General features: G+C 40.3%; 1 protein-coding gene across 1 annotated transcript in view; it reads right to left on the bottom strand.

Annotated features, from left to right (window-relative positions):
• Positions 1 to 12166, bottom strand: part of LOC126424555 (galactoside 2-alpha-L-fucosyltransferase Sec1-like) — a 148516-nt gene that overhangs the window by 13628 nt on the left and 122722 nt on the right. The window lies entirely within an intron of this gene.

Here is a 12166-nt window from a genome sequence, read left to right as displayed (position 1 = left end):
TCCCAAGAGATCAACAGCAGCAAATTCTTTTAATTTAGAAGGAATGATAGGAAACAGCGGAGCACGATGTGAGATAGTAGATGGTTTCGCCTTTTGACAAAGTTTACAAATAGACAAGACTCTTCGAATTCGCTTTTCCATATTGTTAAAATAACAAGTCGTTCGAAGAATATGATAACATTTTCGTGGGCCAAAATGTGCGTAACTGAAATGAATGTACCAAATGAGCTTATTAACAAAATCGTCTGGAATGCAAAGTACCCATAGCTTGTCATCAACAGTGCAGCGTTTGAAGAGTATGTTGTTTCTAACCAGGTAATAATGCCGAATCTGTGTGTGTGTCTTTTCATGCCATTTGCTCTTGATGTCTTTCCAAATCGGATCTCTATCTTGTTCATGAGCAATGTCCTTTAAAGATGTGGTGATGAAGTTTTCAAAGGCGACTTTCTGAATGTAAAGAATACTGAAATTTTTCTCGAGGTTGCCTTCTGTGGTACTTTTCTCAAGCCCAGCCGGTGCGCGTGACAGTGCGTCCGCAACAATGTTCTCCTTGCCGGGAATGTAGACTATTGTGAAGCGGAATTCTTGCAGAAACAATGCCCAACGTTTTAACCTGTCATGATTTAATTTTGAAGACATAAGAAATTGTAATGCACGATGATCACTGTATACTTTTACGTGCTTACCAGAAAGAAAGAAACGGAATTTGTTAAATGCCCAAACGATAGCTAAAGCTTCTAATTCAGTAACGGAATAATTTTTTTCAGATTTTGTTAGCACTCGGCTAGCAAAAGCAATGGTTTTCTGAACGGTAGTGTCATTTTCTATGGCTTCTTGAAATAAATGGGCACCAAGACCGACTTTAGAAGAATCCGTGCCAAGGCAGAAATCTTGTGACAGATCTGGATGAGCTAAGATTGGCGCGTGAAGTAACGCTTCTTTCAAAGAATTGAATTCCAATTGTGCTTGTTCGTCCCAGTTCCAAATAGTATTTTTTCCAGTGAGAGAACAAAGTTTTGGTGTAACAAGAATTTGCATATTCAGAAAACGACGGTAAAAATTTACGAGACCTAGAAAACTGCGGACTTGTCTTTTTGTGGATGGAACTGGAATGGCTCTGATTGCTTCTAACTTTTCAGGATCCGGCTGAATCCCTTCAGAAGAAATAATATGTCCCAAAAACTTCACCTTTGTCCTACCGAATTCAGACTTTTCCAAGTTAACTGTAATTCCAGATTCTGCAAAAATACGTAACAAACTGTTGAGGATGCGATTATGTTGTTCCCATGAAGCTTCTGCTATCAGAATATCGTCCACATACAAGGTGATGTGACGTTTTAAGAACTCAGGTAATATGGAATTTAACCCACGAATGAATGCTGCCGAAGAAATGTTCAAACCAAAAGGAAGTTTCCGAAACTGATAACAAACGCCGAAACAAAGGAAAGCTGTGTATTTTCTACATTCTGGATGAAGTTCGATCTGATAAAAGCTGGATCTGAGATCAATGGAAGACAACACTTTTACACCATTAAAATTTTGAAGAAGTTCTTCTAACGTTTGCGGCCTGTCTGTTTCAGGAATAATGATCGTATTGATTTGTCTCGAATCTAAGACAAGCCTGATCGATCCATTTTTCTTCTCAACAACATGTAATGGATTGTTGTATGAGCTTACTGCAGGCTCAATAATGCCCTCATCGAGCATAGATTGTATTTCTGTTCTAACACGGTCCCTATAATGTGCTGGAATTACATATGGTCTAACACAAAATTTAGTATGCTCACGAACACGAAATTGGTATTGAAATCCCTTGATTGTTCCTGTTTTATGAGTAAAAACTGTGGAATGTGCTTGTAAAATCTCAAAAAGGTCCTGCCTATCAGTGTCATTACAATTCTCAATTGTTTGAATTTTATTCTGAATTAACTTATTAGTGTCAAATGCGCCGTCGATATCATCCCTGTCAGTACTTGCAGAGTGATTGTTAGTGTCTAGTTCCGTAGAAAATTCCGAACTGTTGTCTAATAGAACGTAAAGCCGATTAATTTCCTCATCATGGTTTGAGAGCCAATCTTCAAATTTCAAAGCTATTGACTTACCTTCTTTTTCTAAAGTTATTTCAGCATCGTGAAAGTTTAAGATTGCTTTGTATTCATTCAAAAAGTCTACTCCCAGTATAATTTCCGTCGACAATAATGGAACAATAAGGAAGTTCGTAGAGAAGCTGTGGCTTTGACAAAAGAATTCTAGGTTGGTTTGTTGGCGTACATCTACACTTTTTCCAAAGATTGCACCTTGTAATTTAATCTTACGTAACGGAAGTGTGGGGCAATCGTTCGATTTGTTGCATTTGCTAAAGGCTGTTTCACTGATTACTGAAATGGGACTGCCAGAGTCAAGTACTGCCGTAAATTTTACGTCATTTACTGTAATGCAAATCACAGGATATGCAACGTTGTTATGTTTTACGTCGTGTTCTTGGAGTAAGATGTCCCTAATATCTTCCATTTTTACGTAATTACTAGCTACGGCAGCTGCGTCGTTAGTGTCATAAGAACGTTTTGTGGCTGCCAGCGGTGTGAGTCATTGCCTATTGTCTCTTTGTTGGCGCGCGTCGTTATTGGGGTTTGGAGACCTAACTTCTACAAATTCACCGTGACGAGAGGGCCCTGCTCTGTTTGAATCCCGCCAGTTCTGATGCAATTCAGGTCTGTCGTTACGATCATATCGTCTGTCGTCATGTCGGTAGATTCCATAGTTTCTTTCTTGTCGGTCACATGGTGGAGAATTTCTCCCTGAATCGTAACTGCGCGCTGGTCCGTTGCGTCTAAAGTTATTCTGTCTCCCTTGATAGTATTTATTTTGGTTCCCATATTGTCTGTTTCTCTTATTGTCTCTGTGATAATCATTACCACGGAGAGGTGATCTTTCCCTGTAGTTATTACTACTCTGCCAACGGTTGTCATACGGGTGGTGTCTGTTTTGGTCACGATTTGTGTTGTGAGAATAGCCTTGTCGTGTCAAGTTATTACTTCTTTCATCGCGGAATTGCGACGGATGTGACCTGTAATTGTTGTGTTCCTGGTTTCGCGTTCCGCGATTGTCAGTGTCAATTTCTAATTCTTGTAACAGTCCCTGAAATGCTTCAATGTCGTCTTTGCAACGTCCTGCCAAAATAATATGTCGTAAATGTTCAGGCAGTTTGATTAAGCAAATGCGGATGAGTTCTGAGGGGCTGTATGGGTTTGAAAGATACTGATTCTTATGCAACATGTCTTCAAAATATTTCACAAGACTGGAGAATTCAGATTGTTCGAAATGTTTCATCATTATGATGCCATGTTTTACGCGGTCTTGTGTGGCTTGAGACCAATATGCTGAGAGGAAGGCATGGTAAAATTCTCCTTCACTGTGGCAATCGTGAATTACCGATCGCATTCTTACAGCTGGTTCATTCTCTAGGTAGCCACACATAAATTCTAATCTGTGTTCCAACGACCAGTTGGGAGGAAAACAATGAGAGAATTGATGGAGCCATGCTTGTGGATGAATGTCGTTGGCAGAATTCTTAAACGTTTTGAATTTACGTGTAGTAATGAACAGCTTATAGTCAAAATCATCATGTCGGCGAGTCGCATGTCGGTCATTGTTACGTCGCTTCGGCGGTTCCATCTCAAAATTTGGTGCACATTCCCAATTTCTTTCATTACTTCCGAAATGCCCTGTGTTATTATTTTGCAGCTTTTCCGTGTTTCTAAGTCCCTCTTCCCGTGTTGGAGCGCGAGTGTCCTCTGAAATACGTAATTCTTGTATTACCTGTGTTAGCTGATCTTGTACTTCCCGGATTTCTCTTTGGTGTTGCGTATCAATTTGATTCAGATTTTGTTTCAGTTTCCTAATTTGTTCGCTCTCTTCTGTGTTATTAAAGACTACCGGTTTTGTGTCATTCAGATTATCATCTACCTTCGTCGATAAATTATTTAGCTGATCCGAAAGTTCAACTACTTTCTCTGATAATGAACTAATTTCCTCCATGTGTCTTTCTACTGTGTCCTTTAAGTTTTCCTGAGTTTTTGCAAGTTGTGTAACCGAATCGGTAGATGCAACTGAGTCAATTTTAGCTTGCAAGGTCTCATGATTTTCATGAACAATAATTTGCAGTTCTTTTATGGCTGCTTCGTGATTCTGTAATGCATTTTCATGCCGCGAAAAAATAGGTTGAAAATGCTCACAAATTTGTGTTTTTACGTCGTTACAGACTTTTTGACATTTCGATTCGATTTTATGCAACTCAGTAGTTAAATCTTCACGTGTTTGTTCAAGTGTGGTGTCTAACTTTTGAAGCTTTTGCTGTGTTTGTCTCTGATTTTGTTCCATTGTGTCTAACTTTTGAAGCTTTTGCTGTGTTTGTCTCTGATTTTGTTCCATTGTGTCTAACTTTTCAAGCTTTTGCTGTGTTTGTCTCTGATTTTGTTCCATTTGTTGCATTAATTGCAATAATAATGTATTAGTGTCTGGAATCTGTTTCTCTACGCTTTTCGGCAGTGCATTTGCACCGACAACATTCACATTTTGACAAGCAGAAAATGTGTCTTGACTTATTTGAGAAAACGGTGATGACCCAAAACCTGAATCTACAGTATTCGCGAAATTGTGTCCTGTCATTTCGGATTCCTGAGGCGAGCTGTTGCCGACCGATCGATCGATAATGCTTCCCTCTTCACTAATTGTTTCACTGTCCGTGCCATTGTTTGCCGCCCGCTCCATTTCCCTATGCACGATTACCAAATTACCACTTTGAACATCAGTTAATTCATTACTCTGCGGCGCTAACACACTGCCTTCGTCTTCACTGTCATTTCTCAGTTTACTTTGGAGCCTAGTATTACGTTTTTCACACGCCATTATTGTCACAGTATTTCACACGACAACACAGAAAAACACAATTTGAAGAGCAAAATAAAATAACGTAGCAATGGAAATAATGTCTAGTTAATTGCAGCTGCGAAATACTTGGTGCAAATCTACATGCATGCCACAACTGTTTTACTCTACAACAATGAAAACTACAACTACAAAGGAGATTCTCTCTACAATTACGCGCTAGCAATAAACAAAAGCTACACTAAATACACAAACTACAAGAAAAATCAGAAGATTCCAGTGAGGTATCCTAGGCTAAGGGTCGACATATGAAACGTCCCCTTTTTAACAATTATACAAGACTGTGCTTAACCTGACACACAATATTTTGTTAGCGCAACGCAATCTGACTTTCAAAATTCCCTACAAAAGAATAGCCCTGACTAACATTAAACTATACCTTTCACAAATCACTTACCTCACAAAAATCTTCGCTGCTCAAGCTACTGCAATACAGCGAGCGCCACTACTCCCAGCTAAATAAAAGATTCAAACTACTAAAGGCACTAACTACTGATAGGGATAGTTAGCAAATGAAAGATATTAATAGAGAACAAACAATGTATTTACCTTGATATCATCATATATAAATATATCAGTTCATGAAAAATTACAAAACTCCGCCATCTCTCTCCCCACATCCACCACTGCTGGCGGCTCACCTCCAACTGCGCAACGCTACGCGCTGTTCACAGCCAGCTGCCTAACACTACAATGGCGAGTATTACAACAATGCAAAGCAGACACAGACTGCCCACAGCACAGCCAGTGATTGTCATACAGAGGTGGCGTTACCAATAAAAAACCTAAACAGCCTACTTACATAGAGAAAACATAAACAGCCTACTTACATAGAGAAAACATAAACAGCCTACTTACATAGAGAAAACATAAACAGCCTACTTACATAAAGAAAACATAAACAGCCTACTTACATGCTTAATACTGACAGTCTTAGTAAAAATACCTCTGCTTTATCTCGTAAAATATCCTCTAATTCTCCTTTTACTGTGTTCCGAAATACCTTGAACTTCTTGCAATTTTTCGTCGATTTCTTTATGGACTTCTACCATGAGTTGAGGCGCTTCCCCCTTTTGTGCATACCATTCTAATTCTTCATCCTCTTTATCTCGCATCATTCTTAATTGTTCGTTTATAACTGGTCTTTCTTCTAATTTTAGCTTTTGCTCAAAGAGAAGTGTGACATTCCCGAATGTTACGCTACCTTTCCCCATATCTATTATCGCTCGTCTCTCATTTAAAAAATCTGCACCTATACTCAAATCTACAGTTAGTTTAGGTATAATCACGAAGTTGGCTTAGATCTTTTGACCTTGGCACGAAAGAGTTAACCTTGTTTGCCTCGTAACTTCCGCAGCATTGTTTCTAATAGGACCTCTTACTTTAATCTTACGTGTTTTAAGAACTGGCAATTCCTCATTGGCATTAGACTGCATGAATAAATTTTCTGAGATCGCAGTCAGTTCACTTCCGCTATCAATTACAATATTGACTGGGATATGCTTTACCATGGCCTTCACAATTGGTTGAATTTGAAAGGGCTGGTTCTGTTCTTCTTCTTCTTGCATCAACGAATCCTCCACTGAATCATACATGAGTCTTTTTAGGAATTTCCCTTGTAAATTCGAACTTTCTGTGGGAGAAGCTTCGACTGCCACTTCTCTCTCTTTTATTTCCTCTTCTCTATTTCTTCCTTCATTTACGCTTTCTTCAACATCCTCTACTTTTTCCTCATCCTCGTCTATCTTCTCCTTCTTCGTCGCTACTTCCACATAATCGCATCTAAATGCTCTAATTATTGCTTCATAACTTACTTCATTATATACGTTGGGTTGTGTGCCCACTCGTAACTTATTTTCAACTTCTGTCGACTGCGCATTATCGTCATTGAATTCGCTTTCCCTGGTTTCCATCTCAAATAGCTCTGCAATACTCATTACTTCGTCCTTTCCTCCTTCATTCGTTGTGCATGCCTCTTGTAATTCATCTTCCTCGTCAGTATTCTCCCCATTAATTTCGTCCCAACACCATATTGTTATTTTCTTGTCTTAGTTTTCATCTGGTCCCTGCTGATTTGTTTCTTCCTCCTTCTCTTCTCGTGATAAGATTTTTATTTCTCTGTTCAAGGTGCTGCAATTGTCCTGGGTCGGTTCGTCAGTCCCTTTGGCATGGGCGCTTAGCCGTCAATTCGAACGTTTGTCGGGGTTTGGTGGTCTTACCTCCATCTCTTCTGTCTGTATTCTCTTTTCTTGTTCAGCTTGTTGATAGTGGTTTATTTGTTAATAATTTGTCATTCTATTAGTTCTCCAGTACCCGTTCCGGTTGTCGTTATTCCCTCTGTAACAGTTGTTGCCGTTCCTGGGTGAATTATAGTTATTGCCATATTCTCTTCTAAATCCATAACCGGTTCTTTGTTGAAATCTATTGTCGTTTCTTGGTGCGAAGTTACCACATGGTTCGTAATTATTGTTTCTTCGTACTGTGTCTTGTGGATTCCACTGCTTTTTGCTTTCGTTTTCACGTGCGCTTCGTCTTTTTCTTGCGTCATCTTCCGAAAATATGAACTCTAGTTCCCTTAGAATACCTTTAAATGCTTCGACGTCATTGCCTCCGCGACCTGCTAATGATTGCTGGTATTTTAATGGTAACTTCATCGTACATAATTTAATCAACTCTCCGTCACTGTATGGTACATCTAAGCATTGATTTTTCTTTGCCATTAGTTCAAAAAATTTCACGGGACTCTTCTCTCCTGAATTTTCATACTATGGGTTCTGTAATAATTCGTACTTCACTTTGTTCTGTGCTTCGCTGGACCATTATCGTGAGAGAAACGTCTCTCTGAAATCTTCGTACGATCGGCATGTCGCTGCAACATTCTGCATGGTTTCTGCGATTGTTCCTGACATGTGTGCTCATACACAGTCTAATTTGTGTGCTAGCGTCCAGTGTTCTGGTAATCCTACTCGGAATTGATCAATAAAAGTTCGTAGATGCAATGTGATTCCTTCTCAAAACTGCTGAAATTTTATGACTGTGAGGAAATGATCGTTGTCGTACTTCGTCATAGTTCCATATGAAATTCGCGATTCTTCGCCACTTTTGTTTCTGATCATTTCTCCCGTCGTTCTTTCCGGTTGTGGTAGATCCATTGGATATTGTCCACTGTAACTTTCGCCTACCCTTGCGTAGTGTCGTTGGAGTGGTACGCAATAATTTTCTTCCATCGGTTGTGAACGTGTAGCTGAATGCATTGCACTGTACTCTTCGCGACCTGGCTTTCCTTTGCCAGGTATTGGTTCGGTATCTTGTCTGGCTAACCTTGCTGCTTCATTGCACGATCCAAACTGTCTTGAAACATACTTTTGTGGTTCCGTATGTGTTTGTGATGACGTTTGTTCATCAAGAATTTCGAAACGTGTTTGTTGCTGTGCAGGCTGTCTGATTTCACGTATGTTACTTTCCGCCTGTGATTGGAATCGCAAATGCGTAATATCTTCGTTAATTGCTTGTTTTTCCGGTGCTGTTACAGATACGGATGTGGTTGCAGACTCTGTGCTTGTTCGATCCTGTTCACTACGCTCTTCAATGGTTTGCAACAACTCTGTTCGCAATTTCTGAAAATGTCGCTTCGTTTGCGCTTCTACTTTGACTATGCGGTTATCATATCTTTTCAGCGCTGCTTTTGTGATACGTTTGTGTAACACACAGTTTTCAACAATTTCACGCGCTGTACCTTCTGCTTGTCTAGTAATTTCGTTTATCTGTTTCTCTAGTTTCTTGACTTCTCCCTGGGTGTTGTTACGTAATGTTTTGATCTCGTCCTGAGTGTCATTATGCAATGTTGTACGTCCGCTTGTACCTTGTCAATGTCTGTTCTCAATTGATTGTGACCTGTTATTAAGTTTCCTATCACTTCTCGAGATTCTTTTGCCTGGTCTTCAATATGACTTAGGTGTAACTGAATTTTTTTGTTTTGTTCTTTAATCTCACGCATTTGTCTCGTGGTTTCTGCATTCTGAATTTTAATTTGGTTCGCAATTTTTCTTTATTTTGCCTTGTCATGGTTTCCGTATTTTGTTGTAAAAATTCTGCCAGATTGGTGGGTCCTATTGCGTTTTCTTCCGACGTCCTACGCTCTGTGTTTTCGCCCAAGAGTTAGTTCGCAACCGATTGCATTGAACTGTGCTGTGACACGTTTCTGCTCGAATTCCTTGTACTCTGTGGTGAGGGAGCTCTGATTACTTGTACTATGGGTTCTACGTATTCAAGACGCAAGTTAGAATCCTCATCAACTGTTTCTCTACTTTCCTGCTCCTCTGTCGTATGCTGACTTACGTTTTCTACGCCTTGACGTACATTATCCTCGTTATGGTGCGTTATATGTCCTATTTCTCGCGATACTGCATCGTCTGTTGTACTGTCCTCTATTCTCTGCTGGGTCTCTACCTCATGCTGGGTCTCTACCTCAATTCGGTCTAGGTCTCGATTTGCCATTGCTAATCTTTCCGAATCCCTTATTTTCTGTTTTAAAAAGCAATTCACGCGCCCTACTTCGCGTCAACATGCGCTCATACGATCTCACGCGTTTCATAAACTTTTTGCACACACGACTTGACAATCAATTCACTTACTTGTTGGGTCAGAACCAACTTGTCAACGATGTATCCGCCACCTGTGCGCTTGCATTGGAGAGAAAACTTAATTCTAACAATATTAAAATTCATAACTTAATTATGCTATTGTCTCTGCCAGAATGTCTCACTTTTATTGAATACTTTCTTACTATCTATCGCTGCAGCTACTGTTTTCGACTATTTATAACGTTAAAAATTTTTTATTACGAAAATTTTTCAACAGGATATTTTTCTGACCTAATTAGGCATGTAGTCGACCTTCAATCATGGTATTTTACCATTCTGGCAGGGTCTCCATTTTCTAACTTTCTGCGTGGTGTCTGTTTGTTCTATATCGTGTCTCCCTACCACTTTCGCTCAACGACGCTCTGAGCGTGTTTTTTAGGGAATTGACTAGTTTGAACCTGGGACCTGTTGCTGGTAAGAAGACGTCAGACCACACATGACATGTAGAATTCAGAAGAGTTCAGTGATACTAGCGATGATATAACCAAATACTTAATGATTTCAGCGTCAGCTCCACTGCACTTCCTGTAAAAGAATCGTAATACTAACTAAATTTAGTGTAAGGGGTTCAGGGCTTTCCTATTTTTAGTTAGCTCGTAAAATAACGTCGAAAAGCAGTTAAGTTTACCATTGGAAATTTTATTCTGCTCACAAAATATTGTTTATAAATTGCACTATTGATAAAAGGAAATGTTTTAATTCCAGGATGGTAAAAACCAACTGCGTTCAACAAAAATGTGAACGAATATTCCCTGAATGGGTTTCCAAGTTCTACAATGGGTTGAAGGATGACCTATGCCATATCACATCTATAATCTAGGTTTAAATTAAGTTTCACAAAAGAGAAAACTATCAAAATGGTCTACAGTGACCCTCGATTATCTTTAATTACTTATCTAACTTGTCGTAAATTACAGTGGCTGATGTGGCTTCTCAATAACTATATAACAGAAAAATCATCGCGTTTCAGATTTTTACTTCAAGTGGCAAATGTGAACACCGTGAGCTTTAATTGACGATCGACACTAGTATTACGCAAAAAGGGGGTGTAATAGATGAGACTTCTGCAGTTCTGAGTGAAGCTTTATGCGCTGTTATGCAGCATCGCGTGCGACCATTACCTTGTCGGTGTTCGTCAGGGTTCGGCGGGCAGCACAGCTCCGCTCACCTCGCCGTCTCGGAAGCAACTCCCCCCTAACTTCTCCTTACTACAATTTACCGAAGTTGGTTTAAAAAAAACTATCTGGCTGTGTTTTCATCTGAACAATCAGGGTCCTAATGTTAACCTTAAGCTCCGCCTACAAAAATTCGGTTTATCCAATGAGAAACGTTATACTGTTCGTGGTGGGCAATGTTTTTAAAGTTTGCAACGTAACAGAGACGCGAAAAGGTCTCACGCTAAAACTTGCAGCTGGGGGTGGCCCTTTTTGTGTTATCGTAAGATCTGTACTGTTCTTCTGGAGGGCTCTAGCTTTTAACATGGGCTGGGGGGTGGTCCTGACGTAACAGACGCGAAAAAGGCTCACGCTAAAACTTGCAGCTGGGGTGGTCCTAGCGGTTAACTTGCGTCGTGGGTGTCCGTCCCTTATCGTAGGGCCTTCCAGCTTAACACGGTTCTGCTCTCGGCTTCTGTTCTCGTTTCTCCCCTCGGAACTGCGTCTGTCTCACAGTGGGAAGGTATGACATGCATTTAGGCATTCTTGTGTTAATCTGTGGTATTCCATTTGCTCACTCGTTACTCGTATTACTTTGGTTAATTTAATGTCACGATTTATTCGTAGCTATGTGACATACTACTGGATTTGCTTATCATGTCAGGGTTTTCATGGAAGGTGTTGGATTTGCCTGACACCTTACAGGGAATTCAATATTCCGAGATCCACAGTGTCAAGAGTGTGCCGAGAATACCAAATTTCAGTCATTACCTCTCACCACGGCCTTTACTTAACGGCCGACAGCAGCAGTGTTTGCGTAGAGTTGTTAGTGCTAACAGACAAGTAGAATTGCGTGAACTAACCACAGAAATCAATGTGGGACACACGACGAACGTATTTATCAGGACAGTGCTGCGGAAGTTGGCGTTCATGGGCTATGGTAGCAGGCGACCTTTGCTAACAGCGCGTCTCCTGTGCTCGTGACCATATCAGCTCGACCCTAGAGGACTGGAAAGCTGTTGCCTCATCAGATGAGTCTCGATTTCTGTTGGTAGTTCATGTTAGGGTTCGAGTGCGGCGCAGACCCCACGAAGCCAAGGACCGAAGTTGTCAACAAGGCACTGTACAAGCTGTGCTGGCTCCACAGTGGTGTGCACTGTGTTTATATTGAATGGACTGGGTCCTCTGGTCCAACTGAATCTATCATTGACTGGAAATGGTTATTTTGAGACCATTTTCAACCATTCAACGATGAAATTTTTATGGGTGACATTGTAACATGATACTGGGCCACAATTGATGGCGACTGGTTTGAAGAATATTCTGGACAGTTGGAGAGAATGTTTAGGCCACCAAGATTTCCCAACATGAATCCCATCGAAGTTTTATGGCACACAATCGAGAGGTCAGTTCGTGTACAAA

Source organism: Schistocerca serialis, chromosome 10, assembly GCF_023864345.2.
Source record: "Schistocerca serialis cubense isolate TAMUIC-IGC-003099 chromosome 10, iqSchSeri2.2, whole genome shotgun sequence".
In the NCBI taxonomy this organism is placed as follows: Eukaryota; Metazoa; Arthropoda; class Insecta; order Orthoptera; family Acrididae; genus Schistocerca; species Schistocerca serialis.
Note: the sequence above shows the minus strand (reverse complement) of the source record. Positions and strands in the feature narration are given on the sequence as shown.